This window comes from Sparus aurata, chromosome 15, assembly GCF_900880675.1.
Source record: "Sparus aurata chromosome 15, fSpaAur1.1, whole genome shotgun sequence".
NCBI classification, from domain to species: Eukaryota; Metazoa; Chordata; class Actinopteri; order Spariformes; family Sparidae; genus Sparus; species Sparus aurata.
Window position 1 is genome coordinate 6671868 of NC_044201.1, and position 21896 is coordinate 6693763.

The following is a 21896-nucleotide window of genomic DNA, read 5'->3' on the forward strand; positions in this document are numbered from 1 at the left end:
ACACAGTAAGCCTCTAGCTCTCCGCCCTCCATCTCATACACACAATCTCTCTCTCTCTCTCTCTCTCTCTCTCTCTCTCTCTCTCTCTCTCTCTCTCTCCTGCTCTCTCCCTCCCTCTCTCTGATGACAAAGATTAAGCCTTGGAACAATATCCCCAATGCTGAGGAAGGGTCATCAATTACCCTATGATACTCTTCATTACCTTCCACCTGTTTCATCCACCGCCTCCCCTCGATGCGCTGCCTGGCTGTACGATCATGAGGGGAACTTCAGAACAACATGCAGATGTGTATTTACACACCTCCTTAGCAGTCAGACTCAAAAAGCAATTTGCATTAACACACTGACTTTATGTATTTATATCACACATTCAATTCCCGTCTAATTCTATCACATCAGTTTTTATGCAAAGTATATCATTCAATGCGTCTTTCAAACTGTATACATAGAAATAATCCCTGTGCAGTGTATTACTGCTGTGTATAATTCTCGAGTCAGTGTTTTAGATGAACTGTTTTTTGAGTGCAGCCGTACCACTCTCAATGTGTACGAGGTTGCACTGTGCGTGTTAAAGAACTAAAAGAGTTCCCACTCTGAAATCACACATAATCGCACACACTTCTTTTTTTTAAAGCTAAATCTTTAAACTTGATTGTTTTCATAATTATCGGCCCAGAATCATGGCATTGTCACAGCCTTTAGATTAAATGTATATAAAAATACAATGAGAGGCTGATGTGATGAAATATGATGACTTGTTTAGGTTAAAAAGATTTGGATTTGGACTTGTGCTGGGGTGGGTCGCATTCACAAAATCGTTTAATTGTATGAATAAAGTTCTCCATATTTGTTTGTGCTTGTTGGAGATATGAATGCAATCACAGCTTACTGTGAAAGAATGACAGAGAGATGACAATCTCAAAAACTGAGGGCTGGAAAACATAATTATTTTTGATTAATTGTAATTTTACACTGCCAATCACGTCTCATTCTTTTCCCTAAATGTATTTCATCTTCCGCTGTGAATTCCACGTTCAGGTTTTTCTCTGAACTAGATTACTTCTGATACGTGGATCAGTCAGTGAAAGAATCTGTTTATGCCTGATAAAGAAGATTGCTTTTCAGAAAGAGAACAAATAAATTGGCGGTGTGTGAGGTGCATTCAGAAAACAGCAATTCAAAGCGGCTTTTATCGGAATATTCTTGGAACGGCTATCTTTAGACTCGTGAATGAAAGTAAACAGTGTAAGGCAAGCAAACATTCATACGTGAGCATTCTTCTTTGAGCCGTCTCAGCTAACTCTTTCTCTCTCGCTCCCTTTTTTTTTTTTTTTTTTTTTTTAACAACTATGTTAATTAATGCTGATGCAAATGTCATGTTTGGCCAGTTCATTAACCCACTGCTATTCATCTCCCAGACTTTGATTGAGGAAATCTGGAGGATGAGCTTGAGTGAAAGTTATATATTTTTTCTCCTTGGTATCCTTTTAAAGTTCGTACTTATCCTTATGGGATTTTTAATTAAGCCAAACTACCAACAGACGTCCACGACATAAAAACCATCCACCAAAGAGATGCATCTCGGTTTTAATAGTGTAGTTTCAAGTGGCTACTAATTAAGAATCACGATCATGACAGTGTCTCTTTTTTTGGGCAAAACCATTGATTACTAAAGATTTCTGCTCAGGCATCTTGACTGATTCCTGTATGAGGGAGGACCCCTGCTGGAGGTGTCATTCGCCGGAGAGTGAGGGGTGTTTTTCCTCCCGTTATATATTCATGTAAAGTGCAGGATTTCTTATCTGGGCTGACCCTCTGTGCTTGCTGTGTGTCGGCCCGGGTGTGATGGTGGGGATTTGTTTGTTCAGTTGATTTTGGCGGCTGTGCTTCTCATTTTGTTTCAGATGATGTTCATCAGAGCGGTGCTCTTTTGGGAATTGTGCTTCCGCTTCTCCTCCTCTGAGATAATTAATATTTAAAAGGTGTTTGCTAACTTTAAAATTCTTACAAATGTTGATTAACTGTTCAGTCAGTGCTGCTGAATCGCTGGAGCTTCAGCGCACGATCACATAAACTTGTGTTGTGGAGAAAAGTCTGTTTTCACAAACACATAAAGAGAACCACATGCAATATGTAGTGCGCAGAATGTTGATTTTGATAAATGCAAATTCAGTCATCAACCTCTTGTCCATAAATTGGTATAATATTTCTATTTTAACACACACATGAATTATTGAATTACTTCACATGAACTCTAATGGCGGCTCAGACTGTCTCTCCATCTCTGTGTTCAGAAGGCCTCATGTAAAATGAATGTATGAAGGAAACCTAACTCCTAAGGGAGGGAGATTTGTCTAAGTGTATTTAAGAAGCAATGCTTGTAATTTATGAGCTTATATTTTTTTGTAATTAAATACCACCTGAATATTTAACACCACAGTGTGGCTCTGCAGCGAAAAATGGGCACAATGCCGTTTGGACTATCAAGTAACTATTGTCTCACAAAATGAGATATTAACTGAATTGAAAACCATCCCCTGTCGCATTTGATAATTTATTTGCATAATTAGGTCTTAATTTTAATTCACTATGCAAATATATGCCCCTTTTTAAATTGCATTTAAATGTGAACTGGATCCAATGTCAGGCCTAATGTGGATGTATTTAATTTTATTATCTGGAAAGCATGAGAAATAGTTCAGGGCTAAAGAGGAAAAAAGAAAGCAGCACTGATGATTTAACAACATTTGAAACAAAATACTCAAACATCTCAGACAAAAACAAATGTTTTCTCCGGCAGTAACGTTGTTTTCACAGTGTCCCGCAAGAACTTTCTGCTGAATTATACAGTATCTGTTTCTATTTGGATGTCCCGTCCTTTCTAGGGAGTGTTATCTCTTGTTTCACTTTTTCAAAAAAGGAGTTGTGCTTAGGAGGCATGCATTGCCATCTATTATTCTGTGAATCAAATGGGGGCAGAGACAGGGCAGCTGAGAGAGAGTGAGCCTCCGGTCCAGTCCAATGGTGGCCTTTGTGGACTGAGGGAATACAAACTCCAAGACAGGACAAAGTCAGAGGAAATTGACCTGCTTGATCCTTTCCCTGAGAGGGAGGCGGCACTCGTCCTTTCATCTTTTCCCAAGGGCCCAGATCTTTGGGCTACACTTAACAAACAAAATACTGTCTGGACCCTAACTCAGGGTGGTGGTTGTCTTAGGAGCTGGGAGATGCTGATACCCAGGGTGGCAGTGGGCTGGTAAGGAGGAGGAGGTGGGGTAACCTGAGACAGACAGGCCTCTGGGGCAGGGAAGTAGCCAAAAGGGACAAATTAGCTTTAGACAATAGGGGACCTTTTCCACCAGGGGGATAATTAAACGTTTCTTCATCAAAGCCGAGACAGTTTGCAAGCTGCTCGTTTTGTAATTCTATCATGTTCGCCCCTGAGATATGCTTTCTGTATTTCGTCCACCCCCACCACTCAAAACCTCTCTCGCAATACATCGCCACTGCCATAATTTAGATTCTGTTTGATTACCCTGTCGGGGGTGTTAATTATAGAGTTAGCAGTGGTCTAATTGAGCTCAGTGGAAACAGAGGGTCTATTGGACGGGCAGCATATCTGCTCCTTCTTAGCATACTGCACAAAGACCTTTGTTTTTTTCATTCTTGCTCATTGTGAGAACCGTTCAACAAACACATTGTGAGTCTTTCACAACGGCTGTAGGGCATCACTCTAAGGTAACAGGTCAGTCCGTCGTCAGTGATGGACATATGAAAACAACGTAGGGTAAAGGAGCTGCTTTTCCCTGAGTTAACTGGAAGATAATATTAAATAAACAGAATAGAATGCCAAAATGTATACTTAAGAGCACTTTCATTAGATGAAAATGTACTTTTCTTTTCTGCGTGCATGCGCATGTGCTGTGTAATGGGGGTGACGCATAATGTGCATGCCTCTGAATGTGCGTATGGGTAAAAGACATTGTGTGCCGGGTCTTTTTCCTTGGCCACTGAGCTGTGGACCACAGGGTTTGTTGTGTGCCTTGGATCACACGGAGGAAGCTGAATGATGTTGCCCCAGCTCTGTGAAGGAAGGCCATGCTTGGCTGGCTCCAGAACAGCCTTAACAGGATATCACAGAAGAAACTGTGGCTTTTGTCCAGCTCTCCTTTAAAAAAAAGCTGTGTCAAAGGGACTTGGGAGGGTGTTTCTTTTTCAACAGATGCTAGAACAGTGTGTAGTGGCTCTCTGGAAGCCCATATCTACAATGGCGCCTATCTAACCCTGTGACATCATCAAAGAGCGTGCTGTGTGGGGCTGCCGGGCTGCAGTGTAGGATTCGTGCCATTACAACACCAGCAACATGTCTCGTAAGGCACCAGTGAACAACGCTGAGCGCTGAGTGCTTTTACCCCTGCTGGAGCGTTTTCTAACACACTGCTGCAACAAGGTAAACCAAGGAGGGTTCAGGTTTTGATTCCAGGAAGACAGTAGATGTTTGGGGGAGATTTTAGCTTAGCATCGACACCTCTGGGTAATAATAAACTACAGTAGTTTGCATTTGAATCAGTGAGCAATGTCTTTTTCGCACAATCGGTTGTATCACAGGGAAGAGAGAGATTATCCAAATATTTGTCCACTACTATTGTGCAGCTTTTATTCACACGCACAAAAACACACACACACGCACGTATGCACACGCACACTAACATCTGTATCTCAGTACAGTATGCTAACAATATGGCTGTGTTCACATAGGGAGCATTACAGAAACAGTCAGAGTGTTTGTCAGGCTACAGCCATGCTGTGAGCAGCCCATCTCTGTGAAAGCCTTAGCCTCAGGGCTATAGACAGACCCCTGGGACCAGCCGGCACTCAAGGGCCTATTTGTTCAACAGAATGTGTTATTCTATCACAGCAAGCCTGTCACAGCAGCAATCATTCAAATACCCATTCATTTCTGGAATTCTGAATCCTGCAGGCCTCCGAGGACCATCAAGAGCCCGTTTATTTGTTTAGTTTTGGAGTGGGCTTGTCTCTTTGATTCATAGACACAGAAGTCAATATCGCTCCGGAAGGTATTCCTTTGTTCTTAAGTAAGATTTTTTAAGACCTCAACAAGCATAGCAGCTACGGGAGCCTCTTCATGTGCAAAGAATAGACATAAAAGTGATGTGAATACATTTTGTGCCTTATCTTTAGCTTAGATAGCTAACCCAGGCACTCTCACCAGAGCCACAAAATAGATATGTTTCATCATAATGACATGTATTCTAATTAAATCTCTATAAAAAAAAACAGCCAATGCTGGTAGACTGCTGCAGTAGTGCTGCTTCACAAAGGCAGATGCTCTTTGGATCTATAAACATATCATGAAACCAATAAATAGAGAGAGGTTCAGCTTGTGATCACCAGGTGATATCAGGACATTTCTCTGTGGTGACCCAAACCAGATATTGATGTTCTACTAACCCTGGCCAAGTCGTTTTTGTGCCTAAACCAAACCGGAGCAATAGCACAAGCATTGTGATGAGAGAGAAATAGACAAGTGAACCTCAATAACGTTGCAACATTAAGAAACGTACAGCTTTGACTTACCTGGGGTTTTGCAGAAACTTACTTATCTAACATATATTTTGGCGACTGGATAGGCGTAATTACAATTCTATAAGATAACTGTTTAAAAACAGGTGGAATACATTGTGGTTGGTCAAATCAGGAATATGTTTGCAGCTCATTATGTGATTGTTGATACACATAGGGTGTTCCCTGTCCAATACATACTGAAATAGCTTTTGGCATTGTGCATGAACTGATCGCACAATTGTGAAATAACAGATCCCTTCCACTATCCCACTGCTTTTACAGTTCCACAAAATAGACAAAAACAAACAAAAGCACAGTATAATAAAATATTGCAAAACTGAGCTATTTAGTTAAGTAAGGAACAGGTCTCTTTTCCATTGTTGATCTTTTTTGGTTGCAGAAATCTTCCTGTGCCTCCTGTTAGCTGCTGCAGTCGTTTCAAATCCACCTCCATCCCTGCTCATGGATGTTTTTCTAATTGAAAGTGATATCTTAGTGCGAGTCGTTGGCCAGAGCCTGTGAAGAGTGGTGGTACAATAGACCTGTCAGGGTTGATGGATCTCCAACACAGCTGGGATATGGGTCCCCAGACCGAAGCCAATAAGAGCAGGGGCCGGTATGTAAAAACAGAGGCTCAGAGCTGTCCGTCCACGACTCCCACAAACATACATAAAAACACACACAAACGTGCACTCACACACACACACACACACACACACGCACACCACACACACTCACACACACACACACACACACACACACACACACACACACACACACACACACACCTGATCAATAGCATATTCTTCTGGGGCAGAGGAGGTGTGCTGAAATACATAAGTGGGATTATAGAGTGAGGGATATTGGAGAGAAGTGAAGGGGGCTGTGAAGATAGTTTCTCATAATCAGTATTTTGTGTTGGACTGCTGGACTGTTTTTTATTTATTTTTTTTACTTTGAGGATAATCAATGAGAGAGTCCATTTGGGCCCGGCTGGCTGATGATAGCCAGTCATTACAGATTAGCCAGAGTGAGTAATGGGAGCCCCACAGGGCAACGTAATGCAATTCAATAACTGCACTTGTGGGAGGGTGTGTGGTTTGTGGTGATGGTGATTATGTTTTTGGGTCGGGGGGGGGGGGGGAGAACATGCTAACCTGGTCACAATCCATTCATCAAAATCCCACTTTTAAAACGATGATGTTTCTTTTCATTTTCATCTGTGAGATAATAGAGAGGATTAAAATCTGCATTGATAATGTTTTTCTTTTTATTCCATAACTTCATAAACTAATCCCATCACCTGCTGCGGCAAATATTTCACTCTAATCTTGGGCTTACTTTGCTGTTGTAGCACTTGAAAAACAAAACAAGGCACCCCTCTGATGCCAATTAATTAGGAGGGTATGAATATTTCAGTGCTCTATGATACAATGGTGGCTGCACCGAGATAGAATTCACAACAGCTCCTGATGGAATATTAATCATGTGGTGACGTTGTGTGCTTCTTTTTCTCAGCTTTCAGTAAAGGTGTACATGTGGAAGGGTTCACACACTGGTCATACGCCCTGGTAGACAGTTAATAGGCTTTTTATCTGTCCACGGCTGAAACTGAGAAGCTTTACTTAAATTAGAGGTTGCTGTATTTAAGGTTAATTCAGGTTATTCGTCCAAAAACGCTCATCCGTGACTGAAACCCGGATGTGTAAAAAGATAAGAAACACAGCTGTCACGTGTGAAATTTGACTTTATAAATCTGAAAATCACAATTTCACTGGTGAAAAGAAAATAATGCCAAATGTCAGTTGGACATTTTCTCGTCGCGGTACATTTTGTTTAACTCTCCGGCCGCTGCGGCAAAACCTGTTCATAATTTCAGACTTAGCAGATATTGATGTTATATTGTTAAGCATTAACCGGGTGGAGATTAACTGATCATTAACTTAAGATGGGTTGCACCAAACAACTTTTCGAACATAGAGATCGGTTGCTGATTATACACAACGCTGCAAACTGTAACTGTTACATAGGTAACTGAGCCAGCTAACAAACTGATATTCGCTCATTGACGTGACCTGTTTAGATGTTGATATTGATGAGTCAAAGAGTGAATGCAACATGGTTGATATATCTGCTGTTTAATAAACTGTAAAGATTTAAAAAGACATTTCCCAAAAATAACACAATATAGCTCAAATTCCCCCCCCCCCCCCCAAAAAGAAAACTGAAAAATAAACTGACATTTTCTGTGATTTGCCTGCCCCCCCACAGTTTCTGAGTTCAACACCACTGTCGTAAAATACAAATCCCAGGTCTGTGACAATTTATCAGACATGTAGGTGCTAACTACAAACTGAACTCATTACAGCACAACAATGTTATATGATGAAAACTTGAAGTAAACATGTATGTAATGCTGTGATCCTACCCTCTCACTGAAGTTACATAGTGCAGAAACAAGTGACAGGGGTATCAACATGATTTTGAAGCTGCTATTTCATGTTGCCTTAAATTATCATCAGTTAGGTTACTGTTGTCACACATTTCCCAAGAATGCTCCAAAAACATAATATATTGCCGAACCGCCTAAAACTGTTATTTTTGGAGGTTATGTTACATCCTGTGAGGCCGCAGTAACTTCATGTGATTGCTTTCCTAGAACTGTCCTTAAGCTGCTTCCTCGCAAGCCAATTTACATAACACTTTAGTCTTTATTTGTTAGGGCATTTCTTACAGTGCAATCTGATGGTCAGTTTTTAAAAAAATATAAGCAGGACTTTACACACAAACTTTACACACAAACTCATTCGATTTAGATATGAACAGCTGAAGCGCGGCAGTTCTGGTTCTAACAACTATGAGGAACTGTTTGAAAATCATTGAGATAGGGAGGGTGAATGTAACCTAGCTTATTTCTAATTTTGTTCATTTATTTTCTAATTTATTTTATCAAACGTGCATGCTCCGCCATTAATTAATGTAAAGGAACTGACCTTTCAGAATCCAATTGTGTATTTTTTTGCTGATCCCTCACAAAAAGTCTCACGCCCTCCCTTTGGCAACGCAGTAACGCTTTTACCCTTTGATGATTTTTGTAGGGTGCCTAATGTTAAAGCAGTCATGAAAATACCGTGAAAGTTCTGTTCAGCGTCATATGGCCTGAACAAGAGCATGATCCCTTTTTATTTCTGAATCAATTCACCTCAGAAAGGAGCAATCCTCACCGGTCTTATCATATTTTCCTCCTGCAAGAAGCAAAAGAGAGTCCCCGTGTTTTAATATGAGAGTCCTTCTGATGACATACCACTCAAGAACAGAGGTGTTCACAATGTTATAAAGAAAGTGAAGCGTCGTTTCCAGCCATTCAAAATCAATGTGTGACATGCAGGTCATAGGTGTGCAGTATTTACCTCAGCTTTGCAGCATTTTTAAAAACAGTCCCTCACGTAGTACTTCATTTTCTTAATACTGACTAAGATTTGCATGAAGGTGTTCACAGATACCACAGGGGAAATATTTGGGACACAAAAAGCATCTCTGTGCCAACAAAACATTTCAAAGCTGTTGTTTTACATTTATTCATTTAATTATTCTTCATTTTCGTGCCAAAGCCATAATTATTTTCACATTAACACCTGCTGCATCTCCTGTGTGTTTCTGTGTGTATGTTTGTTCTGTCTGTTTAATCTTCATCATTAGGCGGGCCATAGCCTGGGCTACGCACTGGTCTTTATTACACCAGAAAGTCGGCTTCATATACTATGTGCTGCAAACTGTGCAGCAGCATAAGGACAAACCTGCAGTTATGTTATGAAAGAGATGCAGATTTAGTTTTTCTCCTTTTCTTCTCTCTGGCAAGGATCACACTGGCAGAGCTCATGTTATTCATGGACAGACTCATTTCCTGCAGCAGCAGCAGCATGGTTCGATAGTGAAGCTGTAAAACAGTTTCAGCTAGCCATAAACACATTTGATGAAAACAAATTAGGAGCGAGAAATATAACTGACGGAAAACATAACAGCCGGCAATGGAATCACATTAGAGGGGACGCTGGCTGCCGCTGCAAATAAATGTACATTTAATAAATGGATAAATACAACGCATAAAGCCCTATGTTGCCAAAACTCATTCATCATTTAAATGTCTCCCTCTTTTTCCATTAAATCCCATATTAAAACACCTTGCGAATAAATGTGGGGCTTTAACAACTTGACAGTTCAGCACCGCAGTAACCTGTTGACACTCGGGTCCTGAAACATCGCTCGAGGGGAACTTAACGCCTTTCAGATGAAATCACTAATGGCAATAATCTTTTGACAACATGAGATGAAAGTCTCTCTGATTTGTTGCTGTGACGCAGGACTATTCTTGTTAATGAATTTTTAATATCCTTAATGACAGGAGAGGAACGATGTAATTAAAAGAGCAAGTTGGGAAAAACGCTGACTCCAACTCTTTATGGGGACCGTTTTAATGTTAGTTTAATTGGAACTAACACATTATCTTAATGAACAGATTGCCTTCAAGGAGACCATTTCCCCTCCCCTATAGCAAGCTCAAACTAGCCACTATGCATATAAAGACATTTCTTTTGCAAGCTATGAAACATTGCAGAGACGGAAAAGCTACACTAAACTTTCTTTTCTTCTTCTTCTTCTTCTCCTTCTTTTTAATTTTTGCATATTTTCTTTTTTATTTTGGCATAATGTGTTTTTGTAAACTTTCAAAAACCACTGGCAGTCATGTGGCAGGGACGAAAGGTTTGGAGGTGGAGCGGTTGAGGGGTTGGGTGCAGGCCCAGTCGCTGCAGATGCTCCGTGGCATGAAATACATGCATAACGCCAAACGTGACCAACAAGCGGACAAATTGACCACTCCACAACCTTGACACCGTTGACACCTGGACACCTATCAGCGCTCTGTCTGTCGGTATTTTTTTAATTCATTTTTTTTATACAGTGGAGACATGGGGAGGCAGGATTGGTGTGAGGGTGTTTTTACGCCGGGGAGCTCTGGGCAGTTGAGTTTAATTTGGGATTTACAAGTGACATTGTGCCCCCATGGCTGTCTTCTTACTGGGGCCAGGTTTATGGAGTGAGACAGTGAGGTCTTTTCCTTGTGATTAGCAGGCCTGCAAGCAGCCATGCACAAAGTATTATAGCCCACAGCATTATGTATCAGAGTTTACAGACCCCCCCCCCCCTTTATCTCTGCAGACCCCTTCATCAACCACACGATCAAACCCCCACCTTCACTCACACCTTCGGAAGGTCAAGCCTCTCAAACAAGTCAATAACTAATGAAGATGTGCAATGCCGCTACTAGACAAGGCATGTTTTAAAAATTGACATTTTGGGAGAAAATTTTGCCGCACAAAAATGGGACACACACACTAAAAAAAACAGATTAATATTATTAAATGATTTGGGGTTTCCAACTAAGGGGGGAAAGCGGAGTATGAACTGTGAACAGCCACATGACGACCCGGAGGCTTATCTCACGGAGGCTGTTTGGCTTAAGCCATGGCATTAATACACTGATAGCCTACGGAATAGCCAAGCATAAAATGAATGTGAAAGGATGAAGAAACAACAAGAAAAGGGAGGAAGAAAGAGGATGAAAGTGGTTAGGCCTCCAGCTTAACAGACCAGAAATATAGAACTACCAGAAGCATTACAGGGAGGCCCTTATTGATATGAGTGTTATTTCTGAGACATGCTTTTGTCGCCGCTTTACAAACAAAACCCAGAAAGACTAATAGAAATAACTTTTTTTGGGTGGGGGGGGAGAAGTTCTCCAGGGGCCACAACATCTAGAAATGTATACATATTAAAAGACAATGAACTTGGACACATTTATCAACAAGACAGAATAATAAGGTGCTCTAAGACTGATAATTGAATTTGAACAAACATAAAGATCCGGTAAAAACAGAAGGAAGTGAAGAAAACAAATCCCCCCCGTACAGCCTGTGTAACCTAGCCCAGCGCCGAGGCTTTTATCCCTTTATTTTATTGATTAAAAAAATCCCAGAGGCACTAAAACGTACAGTCAATGATTAATGTCCCTCTCAGAAAAAGAAATTATATGGAATAAATTAAACTACTGCAGCAGCAAATTGAAAAATAAGAATGTAAATGAGCTTTGAATACTTAATATCATAGAGAAAAATAGGCAATGAGGCCCAAAAATGATGAGGGATTAGCACAGAAACATGACATTAGCTCTAATGGCAAAGAGTAGATTTTCTCTACTGTCAGAATTTAGCTGTCGCATCTGATTTTCTGCCAGGTAAATGAAAAATGGGAGACAGCGTGTGGCAATCGAAGGCTCTAACCTCGTTCATGAGGTGATAAAATACAGGCTCAGAGTTGCATATCAGTAGCCCAAGTCTGAAATAAGAGAACAGAGAAGTCATATTTAGGAATGCAATTATAGGGGCTAAGTAGCACTTATCCGTTGTATGATTGATTTTACCGTGTTTGAGGCAGTCACAGCCTTTGTTTTGCAGGAGTATCAGGGACATAATGACAGACCGCATAGACAAAACGGAAGAGATATATAGATATTGACCTGTTGTAGCTTAATGCTCTCTCTCCCAGTGCTGTACGGGAACAAACAAGCTCTCAGACAGTACTTAAAATGCAGTTTTCGGCTGCTATCCTGCCTCCCACATTACTCCTCCGGTTATCCTGCAGGAGAGAGGAAAAGGTGTGAACTGCATCAAGCGAGGCTCTCTCAGTTGGAACCTTTAATTATAACTTCACAGTATCAGTTACAGCAACCTTGCGCAGATGCTAAAACCCTCAGAGGCTTGGCTACTCTACCTTACTTAATCTGAGCGGGAGGCAGTGAGACAGTGCTGTACCATCAGCCAATTCAATCAGAAGCCAGGACGGCACCCCATTCTGCATCGGGGGTCCAATCACAGCACCAAACAGTTCAAGTCACGTGACCCAGCTACTTAGCATCCTTCATCAACACCTGTTTTTCTTTTCTTTTTTTTTTTTTTTATTTGTGCGCGCAATATTGTTATTTGCCTCTTCCTCTCTGCCTCTCGCAGCCACTCTCCTTCCAGAGGATATGGCGGGGTCTGTGCGTGCAGAGCTAAAGACGCTATAAAAATTGCTGAGGTATAAAATCGAAAGTGCTCAAGCTGTCTGCGACTGGAATTGTTGGCTGGCTCAGGCCTGTTGGAGGTGGTGAAGGATCCCCGGCCAAGACCCGCTAATGTTGTAAATCAGAGAAAGTTTGGGCTTGTTTGTTTACATATTACAGGCTTTACAGTGGGCCTACGACAGTACACAAGGAGCTGTGCTTGGCCCAGGCTATTGTATGGGTCATAAAACTAAAGAATATAATGGCTGTGTGCAGCTCGAAGCAGCCACTCCTGCACTTGTTCACCGCTAATACTATTTTGTTCAGATGAGGGAAAACTTGTGTTACAAGAGCAAACATTTGGAGAAGAACAACAAGGGTTTATCTCAGCTTATTGCGCGTGAAAAGATCTTTTACAACCATTTTCTTCAGAATCAAATGGATAGAATGAAAATCAGTGTGCACACTCACAAAGATGAATATTTCCATGTGTTTCATGTGTTTTTTTTGCACCTTTTTTACTTCATTACATTTACTTGACAACATTAGTTACTACTTACTTTGCAGATTGGATTTAATAATACAAAGAAATTAACAAATTATTATGTGCTATTATAGATTAAGTTGAAATATTATTGACTCTTAAGTGGAAATTCACAAGCTAAATTCAGGTAAATTGTCTAAAACACCCAACAGTATATTTACTCCACCATAATCAGCCACATTACAAACATACTGCCAATACATTAACCCACCAGTACTAATGACATTTATTTATTATTTAAAAAAATAACACAAAGCTCACAGGGAACATGTTTTATAACTATATGAAGTGTAACTTTACTTCTTATACTTCAAGTAAAGTTTGTGATAATACTTATTTTTATGAACTTTATGAACTTTATGAATTTTAAGTTCAGGACCCATAAATGCTGCATATTGTTTAATTCATATTTTTTATATATAGGTATATTCACCCAAGTGCTGTCCTTCAATATGATTTTGAGCTTTTCCATTTTCTGCTATTTCTGCTCCACTACGGGCAAATTTTTTACTTCTGACTTCAGTCACAAGTTACTCGCCAGATTCATGTTAATGACATAAATAATGTGAAATAGTAAAATAAAACTATTGATCCCAGGAAGGATATTCACAAGCTACCCTGCAGCATGCAAAGCAAATTAGCTTCACATTCACTACCTGCAGCATTAAAGTGAAGAACAAATGAATGCATCATCATTCATTTTCCAATTAATATAACATGTTATTCTGAAATATGCCATGTAGCATTCAGAGTACTTTTCCTTTCGGCGCTTTACGTATATTTCTTGTACTCTTTACATTTTTGTAGTAACTTGAGTCTAAATGTAAACCAATGACTTTTACCTTTAACAGAGTATTCCTACATTGTGGTATTGCTACATTTACTTATTAGACTACTTCTTAGACCTCTGTAAAAGAGCACTGTGCCAAAATAATCATAATGGGATAGATAAAGAAACAAAAAGATGAGCAGCAGTGGGTAAACAAAGTTGTTTCACTGATACATTTATAAAATTATAGGATTATTATTATTTTTTATGAAATTTTCCTGTTAAATATTCTTTCTTTAATACTAAAGAAGATCATTTTGGAGAGAAGATTTATGCCTTGTTGTTTTGGCTTCATACAAAGGCTCAAGAATGGGTGTTGAATAAGCAAAACCACTCTTGAGTGCAGTGTATTAAAGAAATGAAAAATAAAGAACTGCATTTTTCAAAGTCAGATCTTGAAGAACATCTCTCCAAAACCCACAGGGTGAGGGGAAAATATAAAAAGTTTTGTGTTTGTGTATATGTGTGTGTATAATCCCCAGTTGGTTCACTGATATATACTGTAGCACCCTGGTATACAGTACCATTTTAAAAACATTCACTCAGGTGTTACCGTGTCTTTCCAAGTGCACTGTGAGCCAAAACACTTATCCTTAAGAGAGATCAAGCTTGCACGTTATCTTATCAGCACTTACAGTGGCACACGTACAGTAGAAGTACACTCAGTTACTCATGCAGACCCTGCTTACAGCAGATCAAACGCAGGTCAGAGACTCCAACATACACTTGCTTATAATCCACACAGGTGCCTCCTCCGCTGTACGTACGTGTGTATGTGTGTGTGTGTGTGACAGAGAAAGAGAGAGAGAGAAAGAGAGAAAAGGGAAAGGGAAGGAGAGAGCTCAGGGATCTCTCCGTGTGTGTCGACAGCAGTGGTCTGGTTGTTTTGTGACAGTCCTAGGCCGAGCGCAGGAAATGCACCACGATGCGGCCAGTCACAGTTGAATTTCTTCTACGATAAGGATAGATTTTTTTTTTTTTCCTGAGAGGCCTGACAGTCCATCCATACAGTACCATAATGCATCTGCCGAGGTCTGATCAGTAAGGCAAAGTAAACCAGAAAATGTAGTGTATATCCTCACCGTCCACCTGGAGAAGAACTGTTTCTAATTATATATTTTTTTTTTTCGTGTGCGTTTTATATTTTTTATTTCTTCTGGTCGGATTTAAAAAGAGGACATGTGTCAGGCCTGACCTCTTACACATGCACCCACAAAGTCATACACACAGAGACATGTGCACACAAAAAAGGGGAGGGGAAAAAAATGAAGGATGGAGGAAGGTGACAGGTAAACAAATTCAGTGTCATATTCTCCTGCTGTCTTCACTGTGCCACTTGGCATTTTAATGGAAGGGAATCTGATGTAACATATAGTGGTAACTACAACAGCAGCCTCGTACCAGAGGGGAAAACTTAACTCCTCAGACCTATGCATTAAACATATTGTAGAATAGAGTGTAACATTTATCACTGTCATTCCTAGAGAGTTTGTGTAAATTTAAATGCGCTCAAGCGTGCTGATCCCCCCCCCCCCTCCTCCTCTGCAATGTATGCGTACAATGCCACCCCAAAGCCCATTTTCCTGAAATCCTTCTCATTGTTCTGCACGACCATACCACCAAACAGCTATTCATCTTTGGGGAATATGCTGTACAGAAATGTCTTTGTATGTGGGGCCTTTTTCTGTCACTGTGTTCCATATAGCAGAATCTGTCCGGCTATTTTTCATGGTTTAATACGAGAAAAAAAACCTTAAATGATAGAAAATATATCCAACAAGATTGCATATTTATTTCACTGTGAAGCAGATTTGTGGCCTGATTTCAGCGAGATATGTATAAATGATTGCCCAAGAATGGGTTTCTGGCAACGGCACTATTTTAGAGGTTACGTGCAGTATTTCTCCTTTTATAGAAATAAATTACATTGCTTTAATCTATTACTGCTTTTTGGCCTCCACTCTGACCTACAGAAGAGTATCAAGCACAGAAAGACAATTAAATAAGACTTTGTGGATTATTCATGACAAGTACTTTTCCAGGATTGTGAGCCGGAGTAAAATGGAACAATAATGCCTTTAAGTGTGGAATATATCGGGACAGTAGTGCATGGCAATACCAGCTGACACATTAAACATTAAAATAAATTACCTAACCTTTACAACTTGCAGTGCCAATAACAGGAAAAATGACAGATCATGGGTTATTATTCACTGAGAGATCCTATACATAATAATGATGTCATCAATAATGGGCACCATATCATGGCTCCTGCAGCTTTTAAAAAACATTTAAGGGAATTACTTTATTTTAAACCATCAGTCCAAGTCCAGGCCTCAACCACTCAACTGGAAAAAAGAAAGGACAGTCTTTAAAAGACTGCACGGGAGACCAAAGGAGGGAAACACGGAGAGCGAGAGAATGAAGGGTGCTGGGAGGGGAAGAAAGAAAGAGAAATGTGCCACATTACGTTTCTGTTACCAAACGGCGCCCATGAGTCAATTTGTCAAATAATGCGAGCAGAACTTGACTGAAGAGGCACATCAGTACGATTAACGTGTACTATTGTCAGTGACCAGCAGACAAATAACAGAATTATCCTGGAAGGGTTTACAGTCAATGGTGGTCCTTCATTTCTGGCTGGTCTGTTCTGCCAGCAGAAGTCATTTTGATTGAAGCCCGGACACTAAGCCTGTAAATGTGTAAATATACATGTTCTGATGCTTGTTGCCTTCCTTTTCTTTGCACACAAAGACCAGATAGCTCAACAAACTTGACTTGGGTCCTGTATAGTACTGGATGCTTACTACACACAAATGAAAGATAATTTGCACACATTAAATTGTTTGCATTACAAATAATTTGTTCTATAGTATTGCGCGTGGAAGCATGCATCTGCGTGTTCCTGATAGTTTGCACCTTCACAAATCGTTGTTATTTTGTGTTTGTGTGCACATCTGTGATGATATTGAACATTTTTACGTAGACTCTTATGTCTAGTGAACACTTGACTGCAATGGTCTCTACAAGTTTGGATTTAGAATGAACAAATAAAAATAAGACAGTCTTAAGTATCCGTGGAGCGTGTACACAATATTGTGTCAGAAAGGATTACGTCTCCGTGGAGCTTATGAGCACCGGTAAGTTATTTAAAGCAGCTACAAGGCACTTTAATTTTGTGTTGATTCTGGCGGTCCCTGTGGACAAAAGCGATATGAGCACCACCGCCTCCTTTAAAAAAGATCTTGGTCTAGCTAGCATGTGTATTTGTTTCGAAATCAAGTGAAAGAAAGAGACCAAAATGAGCTCAGTGATATTTTTCTTTTTTAAGCACAGCTGTTTGTAAAATTCATCACAATGAGGTAATGTATCTATTTGTGGAAATGCAAGATTAATATATCTATGATATGACAGTCGAGGAACAAAGTTAACTTTGGTAACACCGGGCTGCAGAACAGCTTCTCTCCTCAGGTTGTGAGACCCCTCAATTCATCCTCCATAATATTGCTTTTAATTTTATGATTCATCAGACAGACAGAATATGTCAGAATCAGGCCTGGTGACAGGCATCAAAAATAACAGCAATTATAGGTGAATAGCCAGTCTTCAGTCTTTTTTTTATGTAGGTCATATAGAAGCATCAGCATTAAACTAAGACTGTTTTATAATCAGTTAAAAACTCCTTGTAGTATGTTTAATAATACAAAATGGTATTTATTTATATTCATTTACACATACATTTACACATTAATGTTGTCACAATACCAGAAGATTTAACTTCCATGCAATACTAGTATATGTATATAAACAAAATTATAGTCTTTTGTTAAAACAGGAAAAGGGTAAAAGATAAAGGTGTAGATATACAATTTGAATTTTTTCTTTCGTTCTTTATTAACAGCCTGCACACAGTGCTTGTAGAGATACCAACACATCTGTAATAGTGTTCATATGTGTGCAGCCTTGGGTTGCAGATCCACTTTTTTGTAGCTTAGGGTACACTATTGAATCTATAATTAATAGCTATTGTGGTGTTTTAATCATGTGGTATCAAGTAAGTATTGACAATTCCTTATTGTAATTGTACATGTTAATTTAATATGACAAAGAACTCATACAAACAGACTTTAGTGCTGTGTCTGTTTGTTTGGAAATGCTAAATCAGAACATGCCGCTGCCAGAAAAACAGGTACTAGCTGTATATGAGTGCTGTGATTCACTATAATCAGCGCTCATCAAGTCCTACAATCCATCCAGATAACGTCACATCTTTTATGTGAGGCTCACATTTGTGTCTTCACTGTTTAGAGAAGCTGTGTCTTGTATTGTATAAATGTGAAGAGCCAGACTGTGTTCTTCACTTTCCGATGATGCCTCCTGATTGATGCCTTCTGCTCGCACTGATCATACATTATAGAACACATTACAGCATATTGTGCATTTCGGTAAGGGTCATTTTCAGAAAGCCGTTTACTCTGCCTCTGCAGAAAATCTTAAATAAATTTAATTGTCTGCATCCACCATCAGAAATGACTTTATGCGTTTTGCTTCATAATTAAGAGCTTTCACATCCATAAACTTAAATCACTGTGCACAGCTGTTGAGGTGTAATTAAAGCATTAAATATGTGAACGATCAACTCCCACTAAACAAGATGACACCAACACCCCCGGCACAGAACTTAGAGGTGAACTGCAAGCTGGCTGGGCATATTCTAAATCTAGGACCTGGAGTGATTCTCGCTTTCTTCTGTTTTTCAACGCTCAGATGTCATTCCCATAAATCTCACTGGTTCGCCACGGCATTAGCAGCTGAACTGATGCTAACACCATTAGCTGATGATTTAATGATGCTGTAGATGAGGACAGTCATCCTCTTTCTATCATTCTCTCTTTTTTTCATCCCCGCCTGCTGGCTGAGGATACAGGGAATCTGTGTGTTTTTGAGGATGAGGGTGGTGGCGCTCGTATCTCATCCACCTCCATTACGCCAAGGTCACTCCGTTGCTTTTCTTAATGTGATCAGGGAAAGTGTCACTTTTGCAGTTCTGTGGCAGTAAATAAGAACTGGCTCTAATTTGAATGTAGTGTACCAGAGGCCCTTTATGGGTTGTTAATTTAGTGTTTAAATACATTTAACAGTTGAGAGAGAGTACTGATTAGGCCTGCTCTCCGTGTGAAGGCTATTTTTCTCTCCACCATTTCCACTGACTTGCTGTAGCTTATTATTGTTATGATGTGACAGATGAACGCCGTGCTTATTTTGAATTAAGAGGAGCTTCAAAGGCAAAGAGAGCAATAAAATGTGTCATTTTCTTAAATCATTTCTCCTTTATTTCTCCTTTGTATTCCTGATTTATTTATTTCTGTTACATGTAAAAGGATAGATGTGACACAAATGCAAAAGTTAATGTAAAAAAAAACACACATATATATATATTTATATACAATAAATGAATAATCTAACATGAATTAAAACAGAAAAGGAGAAAATTACTTATATAACATAATGAAGAAGTGTTTTTAATTAACATATCTGCTAAGCTGCAAAACATTTATGCAGAAGGTGTCTGCCAAACATTCCCTGGCGATGCATTTATTATCACGTGTAGCACTGAAAGCATAAAGATTTTTCATGATTTCATGATTTTAGCCACTCCAAGCACTTGATTAAAGATAGTTAAGGAAAGATTGTGGACTCGTCATATTGTAAAAGACAAAATTAAGGCAAAACACACCACATTTACTTTTTTAAAGCCCCCCTCCAGTCAAAAATGTGATTTTCTACTACTTGATATAGTTGAATGTTTGAGTTTTGCTGTGTAGAATGGTCTATGTGCAGAGATTGACACTAGAAGGCTGTTTTCACATTCATTCCTGAAAATGTAAATCTTCTCTGTGTTCAGTGAGTGTCTGATTTCAAGAGGCGGGCCTACAAGCATCCTCTATCCTCTATCCTCTAAGCATCTATTGTGACATCACAAATAGTTTGGGAGTCATTCCTGGTCCAATACTTTCCAATGCACATGCACTAAGAATTGACTGTCGGACAGATCTTGTGTCCAACAGTTTTTAATTGAAAATTATTGCATATTCATTTATTTATTTTTTAATGAGGGTGAAGGAATAGACACCTTTTGAAGCATTTTAAATTGGTAATTATACTTTTACCTGCAACAGTCACATCCGACTGAATTTTATGTATGACTTCACATATGTGTAAAGGGATCTTTATGTTGGAACACCTTGCCACTAACTATAATTCAGACAGTGACTGTGTTTCCCTTACTTCTTCAGAAAAACTAGCAGTTTTTAAACATTAGGTAAGCATATAGGTTTACATGTACAGTTGTAAATTTTTCAAATTTAGCATAAATTATGAAAAAAAATACTACATGTCTAGGACCTTATTTATAAAAAACATTCTCATATTTGTGTTCTAACTTCATTTTAGATCATTTTAGACTTTGTGCTTATGTGTGATCAATAAATGTTGCTAATCATATTTTTAACTGACACACCTGTAATCTATATATCACAAATTACCTTAAATCAACAGCACCTGCCTTGCAATTTGCCCACATAATACAGAGATGTGGGATTATTCAGGAATAGCCATGGACCAGTAGAGGAGCTCAATCTTTTTTTTTTCTGAAGACGAGATCAAACTCAACTTTAAATCAAATACAATTAACAATCCACAAGGAAACTGACATGTGGCTCCAGTGCTGAGCTGAGCCCAGAGGGCAGCCTCTGCTGTACATTGCTTACTCTGAGCCCAGCAGCTACAGCTGATGAAGTCCTTGAGTTTTCACTGTCTTATATTATTTTTCTGTAACTCACCACTTTAGCCCACTTCCTCCACCAGCTGAGAGCGTGCGGTGGCCATGAAAGCCAATAAGGCCCAACCAGCCACCCCCACACTACAGATTTCTCCTGACACCTAATGCCAGTTATGAAATTGGAGGATAAGTTAATGTGTCACAGTAGCATTGATTTTTCATTTGCTTCTCACTGCCCCCAGTCCCAGAGCCGGCCGGGGCCTTTCCTTCATGCTTCAGGATGGATTACTGTGGCCCCTGTTGAAACAGAGCATCGTGGGGTGACAAGAGAGCCGATGCGGGTGTTGATGAGAGGTGCCACACCTGATTACAGGTGACACCGTACCACCGTCGTCTGCTGTGCCAGAAGAGCTCCAATATCAAGATCAGCTCAGTTTTAATGGGGTGTGTTGTGATTTCAAAGCATTCCTCATTATTGCTTCTGTGAAATATGTATTTTTTTCTGTAAAAATAAAAAAGGAATGGAACTTATTTTCTCTATCTGATCTATAAGTTGCAAGAAATTTAAATTCAGTTCTAATGATGTATAGAACAATATGGAGGCCTCCACAGCGGGGATAAAATGAGTGGTACAAGAAATCTGTGGCTGGTCCCTATGAAAGGAAAAATGCGCTCACGTAACAACAACACGGTGCTCAATGAGCTATGTCCTCAGTTCCATATGAGATTGGTTAATACAAAAGCTTGCTGGTGAAAAACATTGTCCTGCTCCCAGTGACAAAGACAAAGTGCCTGTGTTTGGCGTACGCGAGTCAAAGGGACAGGTGACGACAGGGAGGGAGACCAGGGAGGGAATTTGAATTTCACATCTAGGAGGAGGCAGCATGTCATTAAAAACCCTAATTTCAGTGTCAGGTAGACTTACAGGTGATCCATCATCTTGTCAGAAGAATTTTATTTTATTTTTCAAAGGAGTTTAAAGCAGGCTTTCCAGACTTTTTACTTCAGTTCCAATTAGATTTAAACACAATTAACAGAAAAGTCTTGTCCCGTGTGT

At 39.6% G+C, this 21896-nt stretch overlaps 1 long non-coding RNA gene across 1 annotated transcript in view; it reads left to right on the plus strand.

The window, feature by feature from the left end:
* Positions 1-21264, plus strand: part of LOC115597069 (uncharacterized) — a 47101-nt gene extending 25837 nt beyond the window's left edge. The window contains exon 3 of the long non-coding RNA XR_003987009.1: positions 21082-21264. This is a non-coding gene — a long non-coding RNA (uncharacterized LOC115597069). The remainder of the gene's footprint in view (positions 1-21081) is intronic.
* Positions 21265-21896: the final 632 nt, after the last annotated feature.